Source organism: Meriones unguiculatus (genome assembly GCF_030254825.1).
Source record: "Meriones unguiculatus strain TT.TT164.6M chromosome Y unlocalized genomic scaffold, Bangor_MerUng_6.1 ChrY_unordered_Scaffold_32, whole genome shotgun sequence".
NCBI lineage: Eukaryota > Metazoa > Chordata > Mammalia > Rodentia > Muridae > Meriones > Meriones unguiculatus.
This window is the reverse complement of record NW_026843711.1, coordinates 1,775,078-1,789,484: the sequence shown is the minus strand read 5'-3', so window position 1 is coordinate 1,789,484 and position 14,407 is coordinate 1,775,078. Positions and strand designations below refer to the sequence as shown.

At 38.9% G+C, this 14,407-nt stretch overlaps 1 non-coding gene across 1 annotated transcript; it reads right to left on the bottom strand.

Annotated features, from left to right (window-relative positions):
• Nucleotides 1–6,661: 6,661 nt before the first annotated feature.
• Nucleotides 6,662–6,763, bottom strand: LOC132651883 (U6 spliceosomal RNA). Its single transcript, XR_009589433.1, has one exon. It is a non-coding gene; the product is annotated as a U6 spliceosomal RNA (small nuclear RNA).
• Between the last annotated feature and the right edge of the window lie 7,644 nt (nucleotides 6,764–14,407).

The following is a 14,407-nucleotide window of genomic DNA, read 5'->3' as shown; positions in this document are numbered from 1 at the left end:
TCTGGAAGAGGGGGGGACAAAATGGCAGCACCAGGAGAACACTGTGTCTAAGGAGTAGGACAACATTTTTCATAGAGCGACCAAGAGATTGAAATCTGGGCCCTAAAACAACAGTGATCATTTTTCCCAGGTGAGATGAAACTCCCACAGCGTGGAAATCGGTTTGGTCCACTCTCCAGGTCACCCAGCCATAATCAGAAAGAGTTCCCAGGTTGTGCAGGCGCAAGATTGCCATATCAGAGCCACATGCCTGTGTGTCCTGATCACTTTCCCAGGCTGAACAGTGGGCATAAAAACACCAGAGACTAGGAGTTCCAGTCATGAGAAAAACCACAGGGAAGGAAAGAAAAATTATTGGCCACAGGTCACTCAGTCTTTCCCTGAAAAAGGTCTCAAAGAATGATGAGTGTGGGACGCCATCACTGAACTGTGCTCCAGCTGTGAGCACAGAGACTTTCTATGTTCCCAGCTCTCTGGCACAGACAGAAATTTGCATCCCAGGGCATCAGTGACTGGGAGTTCCTGTCAAGAGATAACCCCACAGGGAAGGAAGGAAATGGGATTGACTTAGGGTCACCCAATCTTTCTCTGGAAAAGGCCTCGCAGAAAGGCAGGTGCAAGCCTCAATCAGTGAATGGGCTCTAGCTGAGAGCACAGAGACTTGCTGTGTGCCCAGCTCTCTGGCACAGAGAGAGCTGTGTACCCCAGGACAACAGAGACTGGGTAGTCCCTGTTGGGAATAAACTCCAGAGGGAAAGAAGGAAAGAGGGATGGACTTAGGCCACCCAGTACATATGTGGAAAAAGTCCCGCAGGCTGGCCCAACCCACAGAACTGCTGTGCACCAGCCACACTGCTGCTAACAGGAGAGCAATACTCACCTGCCACAGAGTACCACTTGGGTACTGGGGCACAGAGCCCCAACCTCAGACCTACAGAGCTTGAGATCCCGAGATCAACCCCCAGATACTGCTCCAAGGAGCAACCAGTTATCCCTAACAAAACTGACCAAACCATGGGACATGCAGGTTACAGCAGCAGCTCAATAAATTTACAGCAAAAAACCTGGAAGCAGGACAGCTGTCTCCAGGACTTCTCTGGGTGAGAGGAAAGCCTTTTCACCTAACAAGGACCTACTTAGTTACTACTCAGGTCTTTATGCCTGAGGTGAGCTGTGGCAACTCCTGAAAAACACCAGCCATACAGTGACCAAAAAGCTGAGGAGGCTTCCACCAGGACAAAAAAGTCTTCCTGCCATGGGGATTCTCTCTACAACAGGATTCCAGAAACCACCAGAAACTAACACACAACACCTAAGAGAGCCCAATGGGTAGAGGCCAGGATAAAAACTCAACCAGCAAAACAGTGCAAAATGGCATTTCCAAATCCCAGTTATCCAGGGGTAAGTAGCCCTGGACACCACAGCATAATTGAAATTCAAGAAGATGACCTAACATCTATGCTCATGAAGAGGATAACAGAGGAAACATATAAAATGCATAAAGATTTAGAGGAAGATAAAAACAAACCCATTATGTTCATCTGTAAAGAAATAGAAGAAGATAAAGAAAAACAGAGTATGGCCATCTGTAAAAAAAAAAAAAAAATACAGGAAGTTGCAGGCAAACAATTTTGTGGCCATTGGAGAGGAAATACTTCAATAACTGAAAGAAAAAAAAAAGAAACAGAGGATTATTCAAACAACAGCTGAAGGAATTGAAGAAATACAGGGAAATACAGTTAGACAGGTGAAGGAAATCAACAAAATGGCTCAAGATCTGAAGATAGAATTGGAAAAAAATAATGAAAAAAATGGAGGATATTGAAGAGAGAAAGATCCTAGGAAGAAAACAGGAACTATAGAGGTAGGCATAACCAATAGAATACAAGAGATGGAAGAAAGAATCTCAGTGTGGAAGAATCAATGGAGGAAATCAATGTATCTGTCAAAGAAAATGCTAATTCTAAAAATTCCTGACACAGACCATCCAAAAAATTCAAGAAAACCTAAAAAGACAAAACCTAGGAATAATAGGAATAGAGGGAAAAGAAGAGTACCTCCTCCAAGGCCCAGAAAATATTTTCAACAAAATCATTAAAGAAAATTTCCCCAACTTAAAGGAGAGGCCAATAAGAATACAAGAGGGAAACAGAAAACCCAATAAATTAAACCAGAAAAAAAAAACCTTCCCACTACATAATAATCAAAACAGTAAGTATACAGAACAAAGGAAAAATACTAAAAGCTGCAAAGGGAAAAAGGCCAAGTAACATATAATGGCAAAATTACATGAATCACACCTGACTTCTCAACAGAGACTAGGAAAGCCAGAAGAGACTGGGTCTCATAGCTGGAGAAAACAAGATATTCAATGACAATAACAAATTTCAACAATACCTACACACAAATCTAGCATTACAAAAGACACTAGAAGGAAAAATACAAGCCAAGAATACTAGCTACTTAAAAGAAAACACAGGAAATAATTAACCTCACTACAGTGAAACAAAAGCAACCAAACATACAAACTTACTACCACAGCCAACATCAAAATCAAAGGCTCTAACAGTCACTGTTATTAATCTCTCTCAGCATCAATGAACTCCATACTCCAATAAAAAGACACAGACTAACAGAATGGATGCATAATCAAGACCCAGCAATCTGTTGCATACAAGAAACGCACATAAGTCACAAAGATAGACATTATATGAGGGGAAAGGACTGGAAGATGGCTTTCCAAGCAAACGGTGCCAAGAAGCTAGCAGGAGTAGCCATCCTAATATCTGATAAAATTACTTACAATGAAAATTAATAAAAAAAAATGCACAGCGACACTTCATTCTCATCAAGGGAAAAGTTCACCAGGAAGACATCACAAACCTGAACATCTATGCCCAAATACAAGGACACCCACATATGTAAAAGAAACACTGATAAAACTTAAACCACACATAGATCTCCACAAATTAATGGACTTTCACACCCCACTCTTAACAAAGGACAGGTCAAAAAAACAAAAATTAAAGAAAGAAACAATGTCTTTAACAGAGGTCATGAATCAAATGGACCTAAAATAAATAACAGAACCTTACACCCAAACAGAAATGAATTTTCCTTCTTCTCAGCACCTCATGGAACCTTCTCCAAAATAGGCCATATGATTGGTCACAGAGGGGGCCTAAATAGATACAAGAAGTTTGAAATAATTCCATGCATCTTACATGATCAGCATGGAATAAAGCTGGACCTCAACAACAACAGAAACAGCAAAACTCTACACACATGTAAACTGAACAACTCACTACTAAATAATAGCTGGGTCATGGAATAAGTAAATATCATGAACAACTCCACATTTGGCTAAGGCCGAGGATCTGGCTTACTTCCATGTAGGTGGACCTATCTGCATTGCCCCCGTGGCACGCCTGGGTTGGCTACCCAGAGGCTATTTAAGCTGTGGGCTGGCTTTCCCCGGGGTCCGAGGGTTGTTCAATGTTCCTGAATAAACTGCATTGAAAAAAAAATGAAAGTGAAAAAAAAAAGTGAAAAAAAAAAGAAATTAAAGAATTCTAATAATTTAATGAAAATGAAGGCACAACATACCCAAACTTGTGGGAAACAATGAAAACAGTGCTAAGAGGAAAGTTCATAGCAGTAAGTGGCTTCAAGAAGAAATTCAAAACATCTCATGCAAGCAACTTAATGGCTCACTTAAAGGCCCTAGAAAAAAAAAGAAGTAGACACACCAAAGAGGAGTAGATGGCTGGAAATAATCAAACTCAGGGCTGAAATCAATCAATTAGAAACAAAACAATTCAAAGCATGAATGAAACCAAGACCTAGTTCTTTGATAATATCAACAAGATAGACAAACCCTTAGCCAAACTAACTAAAAGAGAGAGAGAGAGACACCATCCAAATCAACAAAATCAGAAATGAAAAGGGGGACATAACCACAGACACTGAGGAAATCCAGTCAATCATTAAGACTTACTTCAAAAATCTATATGCCACAAAATTTGAAAATCTAAAATAAAAGGTCGTTTTTCTTGTTCGATTCCACTTACCAAAGCTGAATCAATATCAGGTAAATTGATTAAAGAGTCCTATATCCCCTAAAGAAATAGAAGCCATCATCGAAAGTCTCCCTTCCAAAAAAGCCCAGGGCCAAATGGTTTCAGATCAGAATTTTACCAGATTTCAAAGAATAGCTACATCCACTTCTCTTCAAACTATTTGACCAAATAGAAAGAGAAGTAACACTACCAAATTAATTCTATAAAGCCATAGTCACTTTGTTACCAAAACCACACAAAGACCCAACAAAAAAGAGAGAATTTCAGGCCAATTTCTCTTATGAACATTGATGAAGCCTACTTGGTCATAATGGATGATATCTTTGATGTGTTCTTGTATTTGGTTTGCAAGTATTTTGTTGAGTATTTTTGCCTCAATATTCATGAGTTTGATAGTGTTACTTCTGTTTCTATTTTGTGGAATAGTTTGAAGAGAATTGGACTTAGGTCTTCTTTGAAGTTCTGGTAGAATTCGGCGCTGAAATCATCTGGTCCTGGGCTTTTTTTGGATGGAAGACTTTTGATAACCTCTTATATTTCCTTAGGGAATATAGGACTATTGATTTACCTGGTCTTAATTCAGCTTTGGTAAGTGGAATCCATCAAGAAAATCATCCATTTCATTTAGATTTTCAAATTTTGTAGCAAATAGGCTTTTGAAGTAAGACCTAATTGTTGTTTGGATTTCTTCAGTGTCTGTGGTTATGTCCCCTATTTCTTTTCTGATTTTGTTGATTTGGATAGTGTCTCTCTGCCTTTTAGTCAGTTTGGCTAAGGGTTTGTCTATATTGTTGATTTTTTCAAGGAACCAGCTCTTGGTTTCATTCATACTTTGAATTGCTTTATTTGTTTCTAATTTATTGATTTCAGCCCTGAGTTTGATTATTTCCAGCCATCTACTCCTCTTTGGTGTGTCTACTTTTTTTTTCCCCCTCAGGTATTTAGGTGAGCCATTAAGTTGCTTGAATGAGCTGACTCAAATTTCTAAATTTCTTCTTCAAGGCACTTAGTGCTCTGAACTCTCCTCTTAGCACTATTGGCTGGATATAATATCGTGTCCCACAAGTTTGGATATGTTGTGCCTTCATTTTCATTGATTCTAGGAAGACTTTAATTTCTTTTTATATCTTCCCTGACCCAGCTATCATTTAGTAGCAAGCTGTTCAGTTTCCGTATGTGTGTAGACTTTTTGCTATTTCTGTTATTGTTGAGGTCCAGCTTTATTCCATGGTGATCATATAGGATGCAAGGGAGTATTTTAATCTTTTTGTACCTGTTGAGGCTCACTATGTGACCAAACACGTGGTCTGCTTTGGAGAAGGTTCCACAAGCTGCTGAGAAGAAGGAAAATTCATTTCTATTTGGGTGTAAGGTTCTGTAAATATCTGTTAAGTCCATTTGTTTCAAGACCTCTGTTAGAGACATTGGTTCTTTGTAAAATTTCTATTTTCTTAACCTGTTCTTTTTTTGGAGTGGGGTGTTGACCACTCCCACTATTAATGTGTGGGGATCTACATGTGGTTTAAGTTTCATCAATGTTTCTTTTACATATGTGGGTGCCCTTGTATTTGGGCATAGATGTTCAGGAATGTGATGTCTTCCTGGTGAACTTTTCCCTTGATGAGTATGAAGTGTTGTTGCCCATTTTCTTTTGATTAATTTTGGTTGAAAGTCTATTTTATTAGATATTAGAATGGCTACTCCTGCTAGCTTCTTGTCACTGTTTGCTTGGAAAGCCATCTTCCAGTCCTTTCCCCTCATATAATGTCTATCTTTGTGACTTATGTACGTTTCTTGTATGCAACAGATTGCTGGGTCTTGATTATGCATCCATTCTGTTAGTCTGTGTCTTTTTATTGGAGTATGGAGTTCATTGATGCTGAGAGAGATTAATGACCAGTGACTGTTAGAGCCTTTGATTTTGATGTTGGCTGTGGTAGTAAGTTTGTATGTTTGGTTGCTTTTGTTTCACTGTAGTGAGGTTAATTATTTCCTGTGTTTTCTTTTAAGTAGCTAGTATTCTTGGCTTGTATTTTTCCTTCTAGTGTCTTTTGTAATGCTAGATTTGTGTGTAGGTATTGTTGAAATTTGTTATTGTCATTGGATATCTTGTTTTCTCCATCTATGAGGACTGAGGGTTTTGCTGGGTATAGTAGCCTGGGCTGACATCTGTGTTCTCTTAGGGTCTGAGTGATATCTTTCCAGTCTCTTCTGGCTTTCCTAGTCTCTGTTGAGAAGTCAGGTGTGATTTTGATAGGTTTACCTTCATATGTTCTTTGGTCTTTTCTCTTGCAGCTTTTAGTATGTTTCCTTTGTTCTGTATACTTACTGTTTATTATTATGTGGCAGGAAGATTTTTCTTTTTCTTTTTATGTAGTCTTGAATTTCTTGGATGGTCTGTGTCAGGAATTTTTAGATTTAACATTTTCTTTGACAGATACATTGATTTCCTCCATTGTATCTTCCACACTGAGATTCTTTCTTACATCTCTTGTAGTGTATTGGATATTCTTACCTCTGTTTTCTTCCTTAAGTTCTTTCTCTCCACAATTTCCTTTATTTGTGTTTTCTTTATTTTCTCAAACAATATGGACAACTACTTGAATTTTCCTGTTATCCTTGTACAGGGGCCATGCAAACTTCTCTATATAATTCCATTTTCAGTATATTTGCTACAGAAACAAGCACCACATATTTCTTTCTAGTGGTCATTAATAAAGTCTTGTGCCCTTGACTTGTGAGTTTCACTTAATCACAGATTCAATTAATATTTGTCAAATGCAAAGATATGTTCTCACTCAGTGAATTATTTACTGTAAAGTGCTCCCTTACCAAGCAAATAATTGAACAAAAAGTGTTTACTTGGGATATTGCTTTTATTTTTAAAGAAATGATCCATGGAGTCATGTCATCAAGCAGTCATCTTGTAGTCATTTATCAAAACTTATAACTTTTCATAATGAACCACAAACAGCAGACAGAGATAGGGAGAATGAGAGAAACAGGGGAAAAGCTAGGGAGACAGATTCAGAAATAGAGAGACCAAGACAAACAGTAACAAATACATAAATTGGTAGAAACCTAGAGACAGAGATTCCATTCCCTCTGGTCATTTTCTTTGGCATAATAGCATCAAAGCACACCTTCCTATAATATAAATACAAAGGAACTATATTTTTTTAGTATTTTTTATTTTAATTTTTATTAATTACTCTTCATTCACTTTGTATACCAACATAATCTCCCTTCTCACAATCCCTCCCCCATTTCCATGCATGCCCTTCCTCGAGTGCACTGATAAGGGAGACCTTCCTCTCATTCCTTCTGATCCTAGTCTATCAGATCTCATCATGAGTGGCTGCATTTTCTTCATTGCAAGGCTGTTCCCCCATCAGAGTGAGGTGATCAAAGGACATGCAAATCAGTTCATGTCAGAGGCAGACCTTATTCCCATTACTATGGAACTCCCTTGGATAATGAACTTCCATGGGCTATATCTGTGCAAAGTTATAGGTTATCTCCATGCATGGTCCTTGGTTGGTATAATAGTATCAGCAAAGAACCCTATGCTCAGATTTTTTTTTCTGTTGCTCTCCTTGTGGAGCTCCTGTCCTTTCAAGATCTTCCTAGTTCATATTTCTTTCATCAGATTCTATGCTTTTTGCCCAACAGTTGGCCATAAATTTCAGCATCTGCTTTGATAGTCTGCAGGACAGAGCCTTTCAGAGGCCCTCTGTGGCAGGCTTCTAACTTGTTCTTTATTTTCTCCTTCTTCTTATTTCCATTCTGTTTGCCTTTTGGGATGTGGAATGAGCATTTTTGCCAGAGTCCTTCCTCTATATTATTTTCTTTAGGTGTTGGGATTTCAGTAGGTTTATCCTATATTATGTATCCGTATGAGTGAGTATATATATTGTGTGTATTTCTTTTTCTGGGAGAGCTCACTTAGGATGATATTTTACAGTTCCCACCATTTACCTGAAGATTTTATGATTTCCTTGTTTTTTTTTAATTGCTGAACAATATTCCACTGTGTAGCTGTATCACCACATCTGTATCCATTTTTCAGTTGGGGGGCATCTGGATTGTTTCAAGGTTCTGGCTATTATAAATAAAGCTGCTACAAACATGGTTGTGCAAATGTCCTTATTACTTGAGCTACTTTTGGATATGTGCCTAGGTATGGAATAGCTGTATATTGAAGAAGCACTGTACCTAGTTTTCTGAGAAAGCACCAGATTTATTTCCAGAGTGGTTGTACAAGTTTACCTTCCTACCAGCAGTGGAGGAGGGTTCCCTTTATGCAGAACATCTCCACTATGTGTTGTCACTTGAGGTTTTGATCTTGGCCATTCTGATGGATGTAAGGTGTAATCTCAGGGTTCTTTTCATTTGTTTTTCACTGATGGCTAATAACTTTGAGCATTTCTTTAAGTGTTTCTCTGCCATTCAATATTCCTCTATTGAGAATTCTCTCTTTAGCTCTGTTCCCCATTTTTTAATTGGATAAGTTGACTTGTTGCTTTTCAACTTCTTTAGTTCTTTATATATACTGGATATTATCCCTCTATAACATCGAGGCTTGGTGAAGATTCTTTCCCAATCTGTAAGCATTCATTTTGTTTTGAAGACAGTGTTCTTTGCTTTACAGAAGCTTTTCCATTCCATGTAGTCCCATTTACTGATTCTTGCTCTTCAAGCCTGTGCTGTTGGTGTTCTGTTCAGGAAGTTGTATTCTAGTCCAATCAGTTCAAGGCTCTTCCCCACATTTTCTTCTAACTGATTTAATGTGTCTGGTTTTATGTTGAGGTCTTTGATCCACTTTGACTTTGCTTTTGTGCAGGGTGATAAGTATGGATCTATTTACATTTTTTCTACATGTAGACATCCAGTTAGACCAGCATCATTTGTTGAAGATCTGTCTTTTTTCCTTTGTATGGTTTTGGCATCTTTGTCAAAACTCAGGTGCCCATATGTGTGTGGGTTTATTTGTGGGTCTTTCATTTGGTTCTGCCATTCTGTTTCTATGCAGTTCCATGCAGTTTTTATTGTTGTTACTCTATAGCTCAGCATGAGGTCAGGGATAGAGATATCTCCAGAAGAACTTTTACTCTAGAGGATTGTTTTAGCAGAAAAACCTAGCCATTAATTAGTGGTTACACAACTACCTCCAACCACATGAGCTCATGTGGCACCCCTGAACAAGAAGTCCTTGAATAACTACTTTTAGAAGGATTGTCTGTTGGACCACAACAGGAAACACAGCTGCTCTTGTATCCTAGGCATATAACCCCAAACCCATTTCTCTCTCCTGAAGGCCCAGTTTAACTGCAATCATCAAGATTGGGGTGTTCCTCACTGATCACTGAGTGGAAGACAGGTGCCAATCCAGACACATCAGGGAAGTCAACTGTGCTCATAGAGGGTTGGCCAAAGAAGCAGCAGCAGCTGTCAAAAAGTTTACTGCCCCACACTTCTCTTTTTATACTCACTGATCTTTCTCTCTTTCAGCCAACCACTCCCAGGAATTGTCTGGTTTCCTTCCTTTTTCCATGCTCTTAAAGACTCATTACCCCGGGGAACCCTGAACCCTAAGAACCTATTATATCAATAAGAATGGGAAGATACATTCAGTGAGTTCACAAATAAATGCTCAGTTGAAAGTCACAACCTAGGAAATTTCAGATTCAAAAGCCCAGTAAGAGACCACCTTGTCATTCTGTACATTCCCCTTAATCCCACATTACTTCGAAGTTTCCCTACTTAGGAAGCTGTCCAACTAAATAAAGTAAGATTAAAGTTTTATTTCCTACCTGACATTGTCACAGAGAGAAAGAGAAGAAAAGGTGTGGGATCTGGATAAATGAATGAGAAAAAGGCTTCGTGTGTTTCACAAGAAAAAGTCAAGTGTGCACAGGATCAGAGATACTGGACACTGAGGAAAGTTTGTTTACTTATATCCATGGATTTCTCAGGTACTGATTGGCTGAGAGGTAGAATGATGTCAGTTAACAGCTGAAAGCCAGTAAGATGTTCAGGAATGAGGTATTAATGAGTCCAAGTGGGCAATGTGCTTGAGAGAAAGGATGAGCAGCCTTACATGCCTCAATCTTTGCAGTTGAAAGCACACAAACCAGAGTGACAGTTCCTGTGTCCACATCTCTTAGGCAGGAAAAAATGTCACATATTTCTTTCCAGTGATCATAAAGTCACCTGTCCTTGACATAAGATTTTCACATTATCACAGATTTCATTATTATTAAAGGTACAGATATGTGCTCTTTAAGTGAACTACTTACTGAGAAAATGCTCCTTGGCCAAGACAAATCATTGAACAAAAACAGTTTTATTGGTTCTTTGCTTATATTATCACAAAGAACACCAACATGCCACATCAGCAAGCAGTCATCTTGTAGAAGTCCTTCAGCAAAACTGAGAGCTTTTCATAGTGAACCACATGTAGCAGGCAGAGAGAGGGAGATAGAGATAGAAGGAGCTAAAGAGTCAGACACTGAAATACATAGACCAAAACAGAAAGAGACAAATTTATAAAGTGACAGAGAATGAGAGACAGAGATTCCCTTCTGTCTGGTCACTTTCACTGTCATATCAACCTCAAACCACACCCTCCTATAATATAACTCCAATAGCAATTATATTATTTGACAAGGCCATACCTCCTAACGTTTCCCAGATATTTACACATGCAAATAGGGAATACACATGGGGAATACACATGCAAATAGATGAGCTTCATGGGGATATTGCAATTCAAACCACCAGGAAGTTGAAGAAGATGGAGGGATTTCTAGACTAAAAGAACATAGTTATCCAAATAGTTTATCATTCAATACAATGATTAAAGTCCCAGCAACTTCCAAGTTCTAAAGAACAGGACTGACAATCTCCTTTGGGGAAAATGTGTAATATTTCTTAAAGGAGTATTTTTCAGCTAAGATAATGACATCATGATATTTTCAAGAAAAATGGATGGAACAAGGTAAAATCATCCTGGGTGAAGTAAATAAATGTAGAAATACAAATATTGTTTGTATTCATTTATTAGGAGGTCTCCTATAAAGTTCCAAAGGGCCATCTATTTTGAGGAAACCAGTCTGGCACTATGGGTTTGATAGCAGTTATTTGAGTTGTTGGGCCATGGCATCCTACAGAAATTTTCAAACAATCCAGGCTGTTGTGAAAAAAATATGTTGTTCTTTGCCCTCAATGAGAGAACAGGGCCATGGTCTTGGATCCACAGAGAAGCTTCCTTCTTCATCAATGGGATTATATACAGAGACCCACAATCTGATATTATGTAGACAGAGCACCTAAAACACACAGCTTTAAATTGGATTTCCCTATGAAATTCTCCCTTCCCTCAAAGCTCTTGGAAACCTGCAGGAGAGAAGGGAGGAAGTGTGACATATGTAGAGCGAATTGAGGACACAAGGAGTACAATGCTTTGAGAATCAGGCCACAGAGGAAGATGATGCAGCCAGCCTTGATAAGCTATGGTCAGACAGAAGGGGAGGAGGACATCTATCAGGAAACTCAAGAAAGGGCATAGGGGTAGAAGAAGAGGCTGGGTGAGACTTGAAGGAGAAGAGGGAGGGGACAGCAGGCCAGGATACAAGTGAACAAATCAAAGTAAATAAGTACATAAGAAAAACTGTGATCATGGGTATGAAGTATAGAGCTCTTCAGGACTTATGGCTTCTTCTTGGGGATGGTACCAAGGTGCATCAATGATGAACTCTGTTTTCTTTAAGGGACTTGGCACTGAGACTCCGATGTTGTTCCAATGAGTACATGAACATCACAAACTTCAATTTAGGCATTTAACAAAATTAATTTGGCACATGGGTAGGAATTTAAACCTAGGAGCAATGGAAAAGGAATGTAATGTATATTATACAAATTCCCAAATAATCAGTAAAAATAATATATTGAAAAATTTACTGTAACTTTTGACTTGGAGAAAATATTCTGCTAAAGGAGGCCATTGTTTGACTTTGTAAGGCATGCTTTCCTGGAACTCACTATGGAGCAGAGAATCCTAAACATGAACTAGTGGTTATCCAGCCACCTCAGACCACATGATCTTAGTTCCACCATGAAACAAGCAGTCCTGGCACTAACACTATGTTTAGAGGGTTTGTCTGGAGGACCGCAGTAGGAAACACAGTAGCTCTTGTGTCCTAGGCATATAACGAGAAACCATTTATCTCTCCTGATGATCTAGTTTTAACAGTGAACCCCAGGACCAGGAGGGTTCCTCACTGAGCCAAGAGTAGGACAGAGCTGCCCATCCAGCCATGTCAGCCAAGGAAACGCTGCTCAAAGAGAGTTGGCAACACTAGTGGGTAAGAGCATCAACTGTCAAAAAATATTTTGCCCCTCAGTTCTCCTTTTACTCTCACTGATCTTTCTCTGTTTCAGCCAAACCAGTCCTAGGAATTGTCTAGCTCCTTCGCTTTTCCCTGCTCTTAAAGACTCAATACCCCAGGGAACCTTATACCCTACCAGCCTATTATATTAGTCAGAATGTGAACGTACATTTAGTGAGTATTTGAGTAACTAGCTAGTTCAAAGTCACAACCTGGGAAATTTTAGAACCAAAACCACAGTAGTAGACCTCCTTGTCATTCAGTACATTCCCCTTAATCCCACATCACTTTTCCTTAGTTAGGAAACTGTCCAATTAAATAAATATTAAAATTTCATTTTCAATCTGACATTGTCACAGAGGTAAACAGGAGTAAATGTGTGGGATCTGGATAAAGAGATGAAATAAAGGCTTATTCAGTTTCACAAGAACAGTCACAGGTGCACAGGATCACTGGACATTGAGAAAAATTTGTTTATTCATCTCCATGGAAACCTCAAGATTCTCTCAAGGTGCAGAAGGAGTGAGAGGGAGAATGATGTCATGCAAAGGGTTAAAGACAATAAGATTTTCAGGAGCCAGTTTTTTAAAAGAACCAAGCAGGCAGTTTGCTTTAGAGAAAGGCTGATTAGCTCTACATGCCTCAATCTGGGCAGGTGATAGAACAAACCCAGAGATGACAGTTTCTGTATTAAAGGCTTCTAGTTCAGGAAAATTGTGGCATATTTCTTTCAAGTGGTCATTAATAAAGTTATATCTCCTGGACATGTGACTTTCACATTATCACAGATTCCATTATTATTTGTTAAATGTACAGATATGTCCTCAGTCAGTGAATTACTTACTGTGAAAATGCTCCTTGACCAAGACAAATCTTTGTACAAAAAGCATTTAATTTGGACCTTGCTTATATTTTTATAGAGACCTTCCCTCATGTCATGTCAGCAAGCAGTCAACTTGTTGTAGTCCTTTAGCAGAACTGAGACCTTTTCATACTGACACACAAGTGGCAGGCAAAGTATTGGTGGTCAGAGTGAGCATGAGAGATAAAGAGCTAGATAGACATATTCAGAAATATTGAGATAGAGACTGACAGAAACAGAGATATAAATTGATAGAGACTGAGAAACAGGGACTACCTCTGTCTGGTCACTTTTATTGGCATCGCAACCTCCAAGTACACCCTCCTATAATATAAATCCAAAGGGAATTATATTTTTTAATTTTAATTTTTATTAATTACAATTTATTTACTTTCTATCTCCCCATAAACCCCTCCTTTATCCTATCCCCATCTTACCTTCCTTCCCCCATCTTCATGCATGCCTCCCCCCAAGTCCACTGATAGGAGAGGACTTCATCTCCTTACTTCTAATCCTAGTCTATCAGATTTCATCAATAGTTAGTGCATTGATTTCCTCTGTGGCCTGGTTAGGCTGTTTGCCCATCAGGGTGCGGTGATCAAAGAGCAGACCAATCAGTTCATGTCAGAGGTGTCCTGACATGTCCCTGTTCCCATTACTGTGGAACCCATTTGGACACTGAAGTGCTGAGGGCTACATCTCTGCAGGCATTCCAGGTTATCTCTATGCATGTTACTTTGGAGTATGAGCCTCAGGAAAGTTCCCTGTGCTCAGATTTTTATTTTTATTTTTTTGGTTATGTTGCTCTCCTTGTGGAGCTCCTGTCATCTCCAGATCTTTCTATTTCCCACTTCTTTCATTAGATTCCATGCTCTCTGCCCATCAGTTGGCTATAAGTATCAGTATCTGCTTTGATAGTGTGCATGCAGAGTCTTTCAAAGGTCTCTGTGGCGAGCTCCTAACTTGCTCATTGTTTTCTCCTTCTTCAGATGTCCATCCTCTTTGCCTTTCAGGATGGGGATTGAGCATTTTAGCCACAGTCTTCCCTCTTGTTTATTTCCTTTCCACGTACAGAC